A 17,540-nucleotide genomic window follows, 5' to 3' on the forward strand; every position below is an offset into this window, starting at 1 on the left:
GTACTTGTCTTTCGGCCACACGTGTAATGTAAAATATGACGCATCTGGTCATATTAGGGGTGTGCAAAATAATCGTCATGACGATGCATCGCGATTCTAATTTTCTACTGCATCGATTCTGGACGCCAAGTATCGATTATTTTAAAAAAAAAAAAAAAAAAAATTTTTTTTTTTTTTATGCCTTTAATGATAGGACACATGCAATTGATGCATTTCGCTTCAAGGGATGTTTGCAATACATGTATATATTTTTTATAGTTTTATAAAGCCTATGCACTTTTTTTGTCTGTACTGATCATCCCTATTTTGTTATTTTAAGTTTTATAAATCCTATGCACTTTTTGTGATGAGTGTGTCCAGTAATAGTAATATTTGTGTCCAGTAATATTTGTTTTAATGGCAATACCTCCAAAAGTTGTTTCAATAAATACAGTTATGAATTGATTTGCTTTGAGTTATGTATCAATTGAAGACACTATCCAGATCATACACAGCCAGTCAGCCACTGGTAATGGCTGTATTATTTTTTTTTAAGTATGTTCAGTGAAAATATCGCAATGCATCGCGATGCATCGCAATAATTCAAGTATCGTGATGCATCGTGACAGAATCGCATCGTGGCATGTGAATCGTGATTCGAATCGAATCGTGACTTCTTTGCCAATACCCACCCCTAGGTCATATCACTTTATTCTACATCTCTTTAGACAAGAATCCATATGGTTTCTGCACCAGTGAGCCTTCAAATGTTCGTTCGTCTTTGTAATAAGCTGTTTATACACTGAAACTATAATATCACGCAGGATGTAATTCTCAACAATCTGTTGTTGCGAACACAGTCTGAGCTCAACCAGCATTTACCTTCAATCACCTCTGGACATGTTGCTCCTCTGTTTTCCTCCCATTTAGCACAAATGCATGCATATCATGTTCAGAAATGTGCTGTGTTGACCAGAAGGACCTAAATGCATAGGTCACTGTTTCTATTAAAACACAAGCCAGGTGAAAACAACCTTTCAGGTTATGTTATTCACCAGGTATTGTATACGCTGAAAATGTGTGTTTTTTCGGCTTAAAGTATTTTTTAAGACATAAGTGCAGAAATTGAGAAATAGTCATTCTGAGCAGAACTCATAAAAATGCTTTCTATCTCTTTCTATCTTAAAAATGTGTGATTTTTTTTACACCTCTGTAGCATTAAATGTGGTTCAAAGTTGCAGTCATTTTTGTGATTATGTACCCAGAGATTTTATGGTGTTTCAGATGGGATGTGGAAGCCGGAGTCATTTTAGATTTATAGCTGATAGGGTTAACTCTGTGCAGCTGCACTTAGCGTATGTCCCCATTAGACCGAGGGATTGACAGTAACAGAACACTGAGGTACAGACTGGTACAGTGCACTGTAAAGTCTCGTTTTTGTGATTAATAGTTTGTCTTTCACATCTGTCTCGATTTACCATCCCTGTTTTGCTCTGAGGTCTCTGACATCATAAAAATAAAATGTATCTTCACTTTGTTGTACAGTGTGTAATATTGTTAATAACCAACCTGCCGAAGCTTTGCCATTAGCTTCTGCTTTTGGTCCTCTTTATTACTGGTAGTAAATAACCACTTGTGTTTTCGTTATACTCTAGTATGTGATGGCTAACTTTAACCTACACACAATGTTAGCAATGATTAGCTAACATTGCTAACTCACCAGCAGTCCAGCTCAGTTCTCCACTTCTTTCTATCTGACAGGTGACATTTTAAAGTCTGTGGTCTGTCATGTGCAAGTTTATTTCCCTTTTTTGATCTCGTCTTGTGTCAACTCCTGTGTGGATCATATTTCTTACTTTTACTTGTTTCCTACTCTTTAACTTGGATGCCCTCACTGTTGAGTTGTATTTGCAAAGTGTACAAAATTGTGATATTAAAACAAGTCACTCAGATCTTTTCCTGGTGTTCCTGGTAGGGCTGGGCAATATATCGATATTTAAGATATATCGATAGATTTTTAAATAAGATATGGAATTAGACCATATCGCATATATCGATATTGTTCATATTTGCGCTGTAATACTTGCTTCAGGCAAGCCGTTGATCGGAGCTCTCTGCACTGCTTCCCTCGCTCCGGCTCCGCCCCTCCTCTCTCATGCACAGAAGGGGGGAGGGGGAGGAACACTCCGGCACTCTTAAACAAACATGGAGAAGGCAACAACACCTGCGGAGCGTACGGAGGAGAGCCCCTTGGTTGGTAAAAGAAAAAGCAGTGGCTCAATCATTTGGAGATGGTTCGGATACAAATTGTCAGACGAGCAACAAAACCAAGCTATATGTAGGGAGTGCCATAAGCACATTGCAGCCAGTGGTGGAAGCACTACGAATCTTTTTTTATCACTTAAAAACGTAGCACAAAGTGCAATATGAAGAGTGTGTGAAACTGCGCGCTGCAGCAGCCACAGGCACAAGCCGTCCCCAACCTGACAAAGCTCACTGCAAGCTTCATTTTCCCTTTGTGTGCCGTATGAGAAGAAAAGCGACAACTGTCCTTTCACATTGCCAAAGACATGGTCCCTGTTGTAACAGTGGAACAGGTCGGGTTCAAAGAGCTAATTAAAAAGCTGGACCCGAGATACGAGCTTCCCAGTCGCAACTATTTTGCACGAGAAGTATTGCCGCAAATGTATAGTGAAGTCAGAAAGAACGTTGCGGGCCGGCTCGCTAACGTCATCCATTTTGCGTTGACCAGCGATATGTGGTCAAGCAGAACCTGTGCGAACCTTATATGAGCGTGACAGTTCACTTCATGCAAGACTGGGAGATGAAAACAGCTTGGCAACTGGTTGAGACTGTTCAGAGAAGCTATTAAGTTTACAAAAAGAAACAGGTAATCAAGCTGATGTTTAAAAACGTTTTTCTTAAACTGAACACTTTATTTTGTTATCTCTTTATATATAAATGCTGCCCTCAGAAAAAGATTGACCTATTTTATTTTATAGGCTAATTTTATTTAAGATATTTTTTTTATTTAAATGTGCACCTTACGGAGCTTTGTTATACAGTGTTTATGTTTACATTTTATAGTGAGTTTTCAATAAAACTACTCGTATTTGGCTTTGACTTTGACTGAGCATTTCATATCACAGCTCTCACTTTGCGGAAAAAAATATCGGGATATATATCCTATATCGATATTTAACCTAAATATATCGAGATATGACTTTTGGTCCATATCGCCCAGCCCTAGTTCCTGGTGTAACATCATTACACAAGCGTAGGCTTTCTGCATTCAACACCTCAGGGTTTTCCTTTAATTCATCAAATGTATTCATATGCACAACTTTTACTCACAACCCTTCCTTGTCTAAATTTTCGCTCTGTTCCGTCTCTCTCCCCCTCACTTCCTAACATTACTCATTCTACCTTGAAAGACATCACTTCTTGACGGCAGCATCATCACTGCAACCTCCTGATGAACAAACCCCCACTCATACAACGAAAGACACTAACACAGACTCTGCACACACACACTTGCATACAGTATATGACATAGTGCGTAGGCTCTCTGCAGTGCTTCCACCTCATTGACCACAGTATAATACTTCATTAGCTATAGAGCAGATTTTACCGTTCTAAGTGAGATTAGCTTCCTTTGTCTCCTTTTGGCCTCTGAAAATCTCCCCCGCCATAAACCTCCTCTCTAGTCACAAAGCCAATGACTTCAATGTCAAGAAATTTTATGTTTTCCTGGCATTTTTATTTATTTATTTGCAGTTCATTCCTTTATGCTCAGAGAGTGTGTTTACTGGATGGGATCCATGGCTATATGACAAATTGTGACTCTGACACCGAAACTGTGGCAAAAGAAAATGCAGACGAAGGACTCCCAGAAGTCCCTGTTTTATTAGAAAGAAAACTTGATACCTTCTTTAAAATAAAAGGTAGAATACAATATTCTAAAAAGCTCATACGTTATAAAATCTACTGTCATGTTTTTGTGTGTTAAACAACTATCTTCTGCAATATTAAACACCTACAGTATTAACAATCAAACTGCTTGAGGCAGGTCTATAAAGGGCAGCCATTTGTCTTTCTGCACAAAGTTAAAAAATTCAAGAGGCAGACCTGGGCAATTGAACTACATCTCAAACCCTCTGAGAAATTTTCAGCGCAATTGATCATCGCACTTCATTTCACAAAGCGCGAAGCCTGAAGCACAAAGAAAGACCACTCAATGGCAGGAGGATGGAAGGATATCACAAACAGTAAACCTGTCCATCTTGGCCCTATCTGTGTGGGCTGGTGTTTATTGCCCCCTAACAGGGCGACCACACTGCAAGTGGCTGATATGTCACTGTAATCTGACCCAGTGAGGGTGATTAAACAAGCTCTGAATGTGTCTGTGTCCTGGTTTTGTGCAGGTAATAATTTTAGAGCAGGTAAAATATGCATGTTTGTGCTTCTTTACAATAGCATTTTCCATAGCTGAGTGGATGAAGGCACTGGCTGGGATGCATAAATCAAAAACAGTCAAGTGTGAAGAAAAACAAGGCTATGGGAGTACATTTTCACTTTAAAAAGCTTAAAACTGGTGGCTTATCACATAGCAATATTTATAATACTGCTTATTGTGTGTCATGTTTGAATAATCACTACCAATGTCATGTAGTGTATATCTAAGTATACAATACTAACTCACGCTGCTTTTTCAGACAGTAATTAAAAGAATTGGTTTATGGGTACTTATGGGAAATCAAAACAACTAACCAGCTCCCTACACACATGCAGGACAATAAAGCTTGGAAATGTTATTTTTGTAGTGATGTATTGATATGTGACTATTCATGTGGCCAAATAAACAGGTTTCTGTTGATCGTGTTACCCACAGAACCTGAGCACAGCACAAAGCTGGGCAAATGCTCACAATACTTTCATGCATTTCTATCTAATCTACTTTTCTCTTTTGAGCTGATTCCATTCAGCTCTCCTTGCAGTTAAAGGGCAGCACCCTGCTTGTGAGCCAATTCTCCGAGCTTTCTGCAACGGTTTGTGAATTATTCATCTAAACATGATTGACTGAGGAATTGAATTACAGGACTGATTGATCATTGGGCTCGTAAAAAGGAATCCCAACGCCCAGTGAAACTCAAGTGTGACTTAAATGACTTGGGAGTAGAGCAGCATCAGCAAGCTGTCTGGTTTAGGTAGGTCATCTTAGTTCTGATGACTTTCTAACAAGGTGTCATCTCATAAGAAGTAAAAATCAATTCATCCATTTTCTATACCCTCTGAATCCGTCAGTCGGGTCACGGGGGGCTGGAGCCTATCCCAGCGGTCATCGGGGGAGAGGCGGGGTACACTCTAGACAGGTCACCAGTCCATCACAGGGCCACACAGAGACAAACGAGACAAACAACCACACACACGCTCACACTCACTCCAAAGGACAATTTTAGAGACACCAATTAACCTAACATGCATGTTTTTCGACGGTGGGAGAACACACGCATACACGGGGAGAACATGTAAACTCCACAAAAAAAAGCCCCAGCAGGGAGTTGAACCTGGAACCCTGTTGCTGTGAGGTGTTGGTGCTAACCACCACACCACCATGCAGCCCCAGAAATAAAAATAGCAGCAAAATAACAATATTATTTTAAACAAGAGGATAAAGGTTAGGACCAGACTCAGAAAACATTTGTTTAGTCAATACCTTTATTTTTCAGTATGAATTAACGTGATTTTTCAATTAGATTTAATTTACGTCATTTTTTATTTTGTTCTACCATTTAAACCAAGAAAATGATTACATTTCAGAGATTTTTGTCATTTTTCCTTGACCCACGCTGTATCTCTATTATGCATTATTAATAAATTATTTAACATTTCCCTGAAGCTGTAAAATGTGACTGCCAAAAGAGAAACCTTCTTTTCCAGTTTTGCACTGTCAAGCCAGCCCAGTCTCATGGATAAACGCGAAATACTCACATAAAAGAAAACTATATATTTGTTTTTCATGCCATCCAGCAAAGAAGTAATGCATTTAATGCAATGGGATATCTGTTTTCCTGCTCATGTTTCGACAAGAGGAACGACCCAGCAGCCAGTAATCCAGGAAAAGGATTTTGATGATAAACAATTATACGGAGTCAGTTTTAATGAAAGCCATCTTTTTCTAACCTTAACCATCTTGCTTTAAATACCTAACCTTGACCAAGTAATGAGTAAAACAGAAACCAAGGAAACAGTGACTGAATGAAAATGACAATTCAAAGTAAATTTTCATAAAGGCATTTGAAGTAGAATCATGTCTGTGGACACAAATCAGCAGATTAAATCGGCTATTTTATGTTTTTCCTTGGGATTGGACCACAACTTGCTGCCTTTTTCATCAGCTTCCTTAGGACAACAAAAAAAGAGACATAATGTCATCTGTAATACGAGGGCTTTTAGATTGCTGCCTTGTTTTTTAGGGAAATTACACAAATGTCTCAACTGTTTGATGTTGACCTGGTGCTAATAGCAGGAACAAGATTAACCAAGATATAGGGTTTGTCTGTAGAAGTATTTTTGAATTGATTCCAACAGATTATTGTTGCTGCTCTGATTCTCTCCCCGTCTGTCTCTCCCATCAGAGCATAAGAACAAATCTCTGCATTCATTGGTTTTCATTAATGTCTGTCTTGCTTTATCCCTCAAGGTTCGGGTTTCAGCTTTGTGTTTTACTGTTTTAATTTTCTTTTCATGCATTTTTGTGTATTTCTGCGTTGCGTCTCCCTCTGGAATCAAATCCCGGATTATGTTTAGATATTCACTGTGTATTCATATTTGTGTGTCAATGTATAAGCATTTATGGTCTTGTTTTTTCGTATATCTGTGTATAATCCTGTGTCGTGTAATTTCCTGTTCGCAGTGACTGATCCACACGCCTCCATAAATTGCTCTAAGAATTCAGTAATCAGTTTTCCAAGAAACCCTAATCAGATCTTGGTTACTCACTCTGCATCTGTCTTCTCATTTAGTGTCAAAGAATGAAAGTCAAGCCTTTGGAAAATTAAAAATGAGGAAATCTCTTATTAAAAAACTACTTCTTTTTCATGGCCCCCGTTTTCAAAACATATGGCATGCTTGATAAGCCTGGCGTGACACTATCATAAACGTCATCCCTGTCATGAACATAAATGAGTCTTTAGGGATGTTTATGACTTCTGTCATGAAACATCAGTCAGTTTTTAAGTAAAAAATTTGGCATTGCATGAGATGTTTTAATTGAGAACATTTCCCATTGCAACTTAAAAATGTGAAAACATGATGTGAAAATGTGATTTATGTGGGTCTTGTGCTTGTGTATTTCAGTTTTACAGAACCCTCATGGGGGGTAACAAAAGCCCTTCTCACCCATGTCATGTTATATTGATGGATTCCTCAATCTGCTAAAGCAGCAGCATTCAGTCATTCAGACATTGGTCACATTTCCATTAATGTTTCTCAAGGCTTCATTCACACATGTCACAATGACATAGACATCGAAGCTTTATGAGGGATATTTGCCTTACATGTAAGACTGTATCATAAATCAAATGGAAAACAGATTTAAAGTCTATAGACTCAAATTCTCTTACATATTACCATGAAAACTCTTGTTAGCATGTTAAGCTTGCTGTGGTTATGTAAAAAATTATGGTGGCAGATGGAATCAGTTAGAAATATTACTTTTCTATGTGTGTCAGCTTATTGAAAAGCAGGTGTAAAGGACCTCAGATTGGTTTCTTGATTGCATTTTTAATCGAACCTACAGTTTAATGAACATAGCTATCAGCTTGTGAAAAACATTAATGTTAACATATCATCGTACAATAGTGCTGTTTGACCATTGATAACTGTACTGATAACACTGATAGTTAGATATAAAGGCCCGTCTCTAATAAAGGCTCAGTACCCTGGGTAGTTAAAGGAAATAAAGAGCTTGGACTCTATTGGAGAAAAAACACGATATTCCATGAAACATTTGCCTTGCGAAGGATTAAAAACCATTGTGCACTAACACTTAATGACATTTTAACCTCCAATCAAAACTGCCCCTCTCCACTTCAAAGGAAAATATTCATGACACACTTAATTAGTTACATGATTTATTAACACATACTGTAGCTAAATAGTTTAAGTCTCAAAATGATGTCTACTCTGTCATGTTTATGTGTTGTCTTGGTCATGTTGTTCCATGTTGTCATAAGACATTTGATACAAAGTCAGCTTTGAAATAGAAGTGACATGATGTATGATACAGAGTGCCACTTAACTTGTACACTCCCATAAAAATTCATTAATGTTCATGAAGGGTGCCATCTCATGTTTCTGCCAGTGTTATGTTGGTCTTATCCACGTCCCCCTCAAATAAAGTGATACTAGTTATCACTGAGTGCAGCATCTGCTGTATTGTATGTTGCAGGAAGCTGAGTCTGAGTTACTTTGTTTCACAAAGCTTCATATAGAGTTTCTTTATTGTTCCAACTGAAACAAAATAAATCAATAAAAATTAAAAATTAAACTTAGTAGATAGTTGTCATGGATATAGACATGGATATTCATAGATAGCAGATTTCAGGATGTCAGTCTAGCTTCACCCCTATAATAACAAACATATCTCTAAATAAATCTGTCTACTTATTTTCTTTTTTTTCTCTGTGATCAATTGTTCCGCACATGCCGTTACTTTTAATGTTTAATTCTATGGCAGCTGCCTGCCTTGGCCTCGAGGATGTCCCATTGGATTCATTTACAAGTCTTTCGTAGACGTACAGTTCCGATGTTTTAGTGACCACAAAGCTCTGTGGGTAGTGTAATATGTGCTGCATGTGTCTGAACTATTAAAAAGAAAGAAAGAAAGAAAGAAAGAAAGAAAGAAAGAAAGAAAGAAAGAAAGAAAGAAAGAAAGAAAGAAAGAAAGAAAGAAAGCTTTAGTATGCATCACGGTTAAATGTGTATTTTCTCAAGTCGGTTGGCAAATATATGCATTGGGTTGGCATGCTCGCTGTACCCTACTGGCTGCCAGCTGTCACTCAGGAAGACAGAAAGATGGAGGATAGAGAGGAAGAGCGAGAGAGAGATAAAGGGGGTGGTGATGATGTGAGGACACAAGCCCCGAGGCTTTCTTCCTCTCTTGTTTCTCATTTGTCTCTCTGTTGATAACAAAAAACATGGCAGCTTGAAAGGAGCGAGGCCGACATCAGAAAGAAAAAGGAGAAAATAGTGAAGGAAGAGAAAGAGAGCATGAGCGTGATGTGGAAAAGAAATATTACTAACCATTTTTCATGTTGATGACAGGTTACTTAATATGCAAGACAAAACGTACAGTAGCGATTCCTAATGCATTAGCCCAAATGAGTGCACCTCGTGGTCTTCCCCAACACAAACTATAAACAAAAATGTGGCATTTTGTACATACTTTGAATTGCTTTGTTTGCAGAGGACCGCACGTTTACTCACAGCCTGTTGCAGTATTCATTACAGCGCTCCTCTGGCTAATTAGGACAGGCTGGGGAAAAATAAAGCTCCTCTGCAGAAAGAGAAGCTCCTCATGAGGAACAAAAAAAAGGCTCATTGTAGTCACCCTTTTAGCTTCAGATTCTTTTTTCTTCCTTCTCATTAAGCTGGCATAGGCCCCTGTTTCTCATGCCAGCAATGATGAGCAGGTTCCAAAATCTAATAAAAATACAAATTCAGCGACATGAGTGAAAAGGTCTCTTCTTGATCCCATGTTTGGTGCCGTACTCAGGCAGCATGTACGGTTAAGTAGCTAAGTAAATAAACAGAGTGTACTGTGTCCATCATAACACAGCAAGCCAACTAGTAAGTCGCACCAATATCAAACATGTTTCAAAAAAGCTTGTTTTCTGCTCTTTTATGATGAATGAGGACTGTTGTAAACCACTTATGGAGTCTGCTGCATTAACAAAACACTGTACAAAATCTGATGTCACGACTTCTCTCTGTGAATTTGAGACCATCAATCAACCTGAAGTCACAGAGTTGCACAGAGAGAATTTCAGCTTAGTTACACTAAGCATCAGCAACACGTGCACAGTTTTTCTGATAGTACCGTACCAGGACATACTGTACATTGGATTTGACGTAAGGTTACTTGATACTTTGTTGGTCTGCTGCGGCAGATTTATTGATCATTGGAATTCTGAAAGCCTTTCATGGTAGAAGTCTGGCCACGACACATGCAGAACTTGCTCATCTTCCATCTCATGGGAAACATAAATAATTAATACATTTTGCCCATCCTATAGTTTACGAGTGAGCAGTGGCTACTGCAATTTTTGTAATAAATATGTTTATCTTGTCAGCTCATTTACTTACAAACAAAATTGAGGATGCAATCTTGGGCTTTTCATAAGAGCATAATGTTATTGAGAGACAGGATATAAGAGGGTTTAACAGATCAATAAATAAATTAAAGACACGTCCAGTGACTTCTGTTGGACTTCAGTGCTTTAATGTCAACAAAATGCCAGTGGATTTGGGCCACAATAAGAAAAAAAAAACAGTTTTTCACGCAAAGTGAGACTGTGGAAAACATTTGTGCAAATAATAATCAGCAAGAGCGTCACCTTAGACCTTAGACTCAAGCGGTTTCTCTTTTGTGACACAAAAAGATTTATTGGAGTGCTATGAAAATGAATAACACTCCACAAAGCCACACAGCTTCATACATGAAGAGGTTAGAACTAGAAAGGTTTGTCAAGGCTGCAACAGAGTGCATGAAAATTATACTAACATTACTATTTTTTAAGAGTTGCGCTGTGTGTAGTGTGAGGTTATTATCTACATAAGATGCTAGTTTGTCTTCATTCTTTTGTAAAAGTAATCTTTCATTACTGCATTCACTGTGATCTACATTACATCTCCTTAACATGTGTATCCTGAACCTGTTATAGTTGAATATGGAAAGAGTTTCAGTCTCTAAACATAGTCATGTAATGTAAGAAAAGGAGGAAATAATATTGCCTGGGGCGAACAACGACAAACAGACAAACTGGGATTTTATTCCAGTTCAGTACACTGGAAGCTACAGATGTCTGTTCCGTCAACTATTCGTTTTTCAACATTCGGTTCAATTCAGGAACTGATACAAAAAGGAAAGCCGCAGAGTATATTTTGGTCAGTGTCCGTGCAATGGTGACCCCGCGTCCTCATGTAGCTTTCATCTGCACAAAGCTTTCATCTGTGGATGAACGGGTCACTCTGCAGGTGTGGCAGAAGTGTCACTATCCTGATATTCACAGCATTAAACCAGCTCTGGGTTGGGGACATGCAAAATACCCAAATACACCAAATGAATGCAGGAGGCTAAGTTTCTTTAGCCTCAAACTACAGTTAATACATCAGCACAAGAGCTGATGTAATCAAAAAGTGATATGCACTGCACACGCAGCAAGTCTATGCTGAAGCATCGCAGTTTTTCCCTTAACTTTTCAGAGATATCATTAAATTTGTCAGTTTCTCATCTTTGCACCTGCACTTGCTTTGATTCAGTTTAAAATGTGTGCTTCAGTACAGGAGGTAATCTGTACCAGTATTAGCCATACACAACGACAGCTTCTAATGAATGATAATTACATTTTAATTTCCATTTGGGATTAATCAATAAAGTTTCTTTCCTTAAATTGAACTGAATTTCATATAATTTCATTTCATTTGAATGGTTATCCATTTATTTTAGGTAACCATTTCAACTTTGTATGATTCTTCAAAATATTCAGAACTGAGCAAAAGTCTTGAGCCAGCCCTTTTATCTTCATGTCTTTAAGTTGTCCGTAACATGAAGACAGAACACTCGTTCATCCCTTGAGTAATAGGTTTAAGTGGCATCACACACTAAATGGTTCAGGGATATAAAAATGGAATAAAAATGAGTGAAAACTTTAAACGACTTTCGGTAAGCCTGGAGGACTATTGCTCAAGACCACTTTAAAAGGCTGCAAGAAAGTCTGGCTCCTTTGAAGTAAAGATAAAAAGAGCTAGAGTGGCTACAGTACTCTCCTATTTGTTTAAAAAAAAATACTCTTACAGTTTATAATTGTATGAATAATCGCTTTATAACATCAACGTTACCTTAATAATCTCTGATCTTTTCTAACCCTAGCCAAGTGTCTTTGGTGCCTAAACTTTACTGAACAGCCAGTGACAACAAAACTAAAGAGAATGAGAAAATTAAACTTAAAACAAAGTCTTTAAATTTGTTTCGCCAACTCCCCTCCTTCTTCTTTATTTGGACTTCTCACTTTTTCAAACTGGAAACTTTCCCAGAGAAACATCTGATGTTGTTGTGGATTCCTTGATGTTTCATTTTAGGACTCTCTTCTAACCATACAGCCATTTGTTTAAACAATCATCCATTAGTGTTACTTAAATGTTTTATGTTAAATGTCCAGTTTGTAGGATGAAGTGATCTCTAAGGGTGCAAACTGCAGGCCTGCTCCAGAGCCAGAGTTTGAAAAGTATAATGCTGGACTGGGAAAAATAGGACTCTAGGAACACGCTCGGTTTCAGGTGTCACAGATTCTTTCAGTGTTAAATCGAGTCGTAACACCCTTCTCGTAATGATGCTATTCCACAATCTTTCCTCAGAAGCCCCAGCAAGATTCACCCAAGGTAACCCTTGGTGCATGAGTAACCCTAGCTGGAAATAGAGGCCTAGTGCGAATGATGTGCCACCTCACTCCAATGGCACAGTCAATCTTCACAAATAGCTGCCTTGACTATTTAAAAAAGAGAGAATTGTTTCTGCCAACAATGTAAGACACAAAGAAAGAATAGTTATTTGGTTCTGTCTCAATGGTTTTGTCCACATATAGGGTTAGCAGAGGTATGAAACAGAGTAACATATCTCCCTTTCATTGCCTACCTGGGAGACATTGCAGCCATGTTGTCTTTTGGACATCTCTGTAAACTGATTTTCTGTTAATGAACATCCATTTTGCCCTTTTCAGTCTGTAGGAATAACGTTCCTTTCATGTTAACCACAACAGCATAAATTCTGCCCTGACATAATCATTTTGGGTCTTTATATTTGCATGCTCACACTGCTTGACTTCAGTACATTTAAATTCTTGGTAACAACATAAAATGTTTATTTGACTATTCTATGCAACACAGCACCCGCTTTTCTCCTTGGCTGGCAGTTAAATTACCTGGTAGTTTGCTGAAACAGTCGGTTAAGAACAAGCATGGGTTGCACTGCTGGGTACAACTGTTTTTTTAACCACTGTTGAAGAAAAATTAGGTTTTTTTGTATTGTTGCTATTACTTTCAATATTTTTATCTATTTTGCAGTCAACATTACAACAATCAACAGCAATTAGAGGACAATCGGAAATGTTTTCATGTCCTCTGATATTTTATTTGACTCGGAGGCATTTCGCTTTGGAGAACATTTGCTGATACCGTCTTTCCCACTCTGCCAAATAAATACTACTCATAAAACTCGGGCGTCTGCTGCACATGACGGCAGGAAGCTTACAATAAATGTCTGGATAAATCCACAAAAGCCAGTGTTGCCAGCTCCTTTCCAATGAAATGCACTAATGGCTGCTCAAAAAGTCACACAAAGAAGATGAGGCAATGCCTTAATTTACATGTAAATTAAGTTAATGGGTATTCATCACTAGAATGGAAGCATTTACAACATGAATACAAAGAAAATTAATGTTGTGAGTGGAGACTGGACAAAAACTAGAATCTGGAGATGCAGTTGCTCGCTGACTTTGAGGTAGATGCACATCCTGTCACAAACCGCCTTTACTCCTGTCTCCCAGCCAACTGAATAACACACTGATCTGATGAACCTCGGTTCTGTCAGCAGAAGTTCAACGTGCTGTTTGCCCTGCAAACGTACAACTAATTAATTTGTGGTCATGCACATTGACCGAAGCTGTCCAGCTCAGCGCAGGCGTGTGGCATGGTTACCAGCACCAAAGAAGCCCTCCCTTCACCTCCTTCCCTTCCCTTCCTCCACCCTAAACGCTTTCACTGGAGAAGAGAGGGACTGTGTTTCTGCTCCCGCTGCTGCAAATTGCACATGGCTCAAGAATGGCTTTCATTAAAACTGCTAAAACAAAGGATGCAAAAGATGCATTTTTATAATCAAGAATTCTTCTAAAACAATGCATACAATGTGAATATGATCACTAACACTTTTAAATTTGGTCATTTTTTCCTGTTATCCAATTTTAAGGCTAATGTGTTCCATCAGATAAATTAACCTGTGCTATATCTCTTGAAATGTAGTCCCATATCTGTCATTTGAATAAATACTCACACATTTTCCCAAGGGAAAATGAATTAGCACTCATATATCTGTCCTTTTTTACCACTCGGACATTGCAAATACACTATAGGATTCTTGGCATGACTAATCTTGCAATTAACAATATAAGTCAATAGTGAGTATAGGTGCTTTATGGCAAAATCAGTCTCAATATATTTTTTTATGAGCTGCTGTAATCTTGGTTTTTGGTCCACCTCCAGTCTGCTCTGACAGGTTTCCACCTACTGCCCACCACAGATACTGCAAACCTATAATTTTTCAGCTGTATTGGCAACAATGGGTGCCAGGAAGACTGTCACTCCTCAAATGACTTTGCTGTCATGAATATAATGGCGATGCTGTTCTGTTTTATAGGCAGAAAGTTCACGTTTTCCCAGTTTGAACAGAAAAGCGCCGAAGCTCACAGCCGTTAGAGTGTCCGGGCTGACACAACATCCCATCTGTCAGATTTTGTGAGGTTGCTCTGCGGCAACTCTGAGCACCGAGTGAAAAACAAAGCAACTCAAAATTAGGCTTGAAGCCGTGATCTTACATAAATGACAGCTCTGTCCTGATCCTGCTTTTCTAGCCTGTTTTGAAGGATTTTGACATGAACGTTATCTGATGCGTTGAAACTAATCAGGCAGAGATCTGGAACAAATGATCAGCCCATCATCAATAACATCAATAAGTCAAAACGTCAGGGAGTGATGCTGCCTTGCATTCACAGCCAGTTGAAATGAGCACTTATGATCTAAGGCAAGCTTATTACAGGCAGCAAAAACATGAGTCTCTGAATCTGCTACAGGTTGCCAAGTAAGGCACTCTTACAGTGAGCTGGTCATTATTGAAAGTAAGCCTGAAGGCCAAATGCAATTATGAACACATTATCCTGCCTATTGCAAGCTGCTCACCAAATACAATATACTAGGCACCTGAAATGCCCAATTCTTGCTCTTTGTATATTTATTTATTAGTCTGTTATTCTGTCTTGTCTGTATATGTACGTCTTGTGTGTTTTCTGTATGTGCTGTTTGTGCTATACTGTATGTTGCTTCCAAGTACAAGACAAATTCCCTTTGGGGCAATAAAGGTTTATCTTATCTTAATCTTGCCAGTAAATACTATTCTTAACTATGTTTCTTCATTGTTATTAAGTATTTAACAAGGCAACTGAGTATTGCAGCCATAGAAGCATTTGTAGCAAGCAAACATGGCTAAAATATGAAAGAGAGGAAACAACAAGAGGATGTCCAAATAAATCAGCATCCTGTGGCTCTAAAAGGGGTTTTGCAGGAACTAAGGACAACTTCAAATAAACAAACAGAAAATGCACAAAAAAACCCTTCCAAAACACCTTGTCCTGCTTTGTGTTCTTCTTTCAGTCAACAAATGAATAAGAGAGTATCTCTCCATTCAATAACCATGTAGGCTGATTGTCTGTGCATCGGGAGAGGCAGCGTTGCGCCCGAGCTGCTCGTGCAACTGCAGATCTTGATTGCATGCATCTATTGATGTCTGAGGAAGAAATGCAAATCATTTCAGCAACAGTCAGCAGCGTCAGCATCACAGCTACAAAAGCCACTGAAGGGATTTTTGAGGGTCTCTTTTTTTTGTTTTTAAGGTGAGAGGAAATTATAAGACTGTGCTATGTAATCAGCAAAGCCATTGAACGCAGCTGCCATGATTGCTGCCAGACGCAGGCCTCGCTGCCAGAAAGTCAGAGGGCAGCCCGTCCAAGAATACCTCTTCCAACGTTCACAAGATGAATTCCTTTGGAGATACCATCTGTTTGTCTATCACCCGAGTGCCATGTGCACAGGTTAGATCAAGTTATTACAGCAGGCAATTCTCAAGCCTCTGCAGTTCTTTATTCATGCGAGTCCTCGTCGCCTGGTTTTGTTTTCATGGCACAGTTTTCTATTCTCAGGTATGCTGCATGTTCTTTTGATTTCAGCTGTTTTATCACCTTAACGAGAATTTAGTGGGTGGTGGCGGGGTGCTGCTGCAAGCTCAATATGTGCAGCAAATAATTGTGTCCACAAGTCTTTACCAGATAAGTAAATGAGAATTTTGCGGGGTGGGGCTTTCAAACTCACCTCGTCAACTTTATGGTCTTGATTCATCCACTGGGCGGAATGGCGGGTAGGGCAGGCTGCACTGTTTGAGTACAGTAAGGCTGCTTTTTGACGGTATTGTTTGGCAGCTAGACCCAGTTGCAATTTAAAAATCAGTCATTAAACCTTTAAATAAATACATATTACACGTACAAATGGGAAATAATCAATTAGGAAACTTAATCTTTTTCGCTCCTTTCATAGGCGATTGCTTTTTTCTTTCTTTCTTTTTTTTTTTTTTTTTTTTTTGCATGTAGATATGCGCCAATCACTGCCTAATCCCCGCAGCTTTTATATTGTCTTCCCTTTTGTTTGAATGTATATCCACGCTGGGCCTTCCAACCAGAATCCCCCGTTTATATCTGACTGCCAGCTATTCACTGAAACCCGCATCCTTAATCAAGTGCCTTGGCATTTGCAAAGAGTCGACTGTATTGTGTCACAGACAGACCTAATTGTTTCTTGAGCCGTGACACAAACAGACACATTTATGTCTCAAATACTTGTTTGGCTGAAACGTTTTTTTTTTTTTTTTAATGTTTGTGTATTTTGCCAGATCGGATGATGAAAAGCGTATTGGCAGTACGCGCATATCAATCAACGCTCACTTACCGGATGGTGTTTTGGTTGCCACGCTTTTTCTCGGCTGTTTGATGCAAAGTCCCTTAGATTTGGCCGCCCTTTTCCCGCACGGGTTCTCTGGTGTCCTCCACAGCCAGGTGTGATCACAATCTCGCCTTGTTGTATTCCCATATGTTGTCGCCACCGCAATTATGAACGCTCCAGTTGATGAGTGACTGGATAGCCTGTGTGATCATGTGCTGCCAGCTCCTTTCTCTCCCTCTGTCTACTCTGTGAAACTGCTCCCTCCGCCCGATTATCTCCCCGCTGCGGCACTGGCTACATGGTCATACGGAGAAATAAAACGTGCCCGACTCACTGCCTGGTGAACTTGTGCGGCTTATTGTGGTAATTAGTCACCGGACCGCTCCGCGTTTCCTCACCCGTGCATATTTGCAGTATACACTGGCTCACATATGCTGTTAGGGCTGAATAAACTGCTCCAGAGGCGCTGAAACGTGTTTTTATATCATGAAAGCAGAGAGAAACCTCTCCAATGTGCCGAA

The 17,540-nt window shown here is 39.1% G+C and overlaps 1 protein-coding gene across 1 annotated transcript in view; it reads right to left on the bottom strand.

The window, feature by feature from the left end:
• Nucleotides 1-17,280, bottom strand: part of flrt1a (fibronectin leucine rich transmembrane protein 1a) — a 44,342-nt gene extending 27,062 nt beyond the window's left edge. Inside the window, exon 1 of the mRNA XM_075487194.1 lies at nucleotides 17,026-17,280. The gene's annotated coding sequence lies outside the window, so the exon portion shown is untranslated. The remainder of the gene's footprint in view (nucleotides 1-17,025) is intronic.
• Nucleotides 17,281-17,540: the final 260 nt, after the last annotated feature.

The sequence above is a fragment of the Odontesthes bonariensis genome, chromosome 16 (genome assembly GCF_027942865.1).
Source record: "Odontesthes bonariensis isolate fOdoBon6 chromosome 16, fOdoBon6.hap1, whole genome shotgun sequence".
Lineage (NCBI taxonomy): Eukaryota > Metazoa > Chordata > Actinopteri > Atheriniformes > Atherinopsidae > Odontesthes > Odontesthes bonariensis.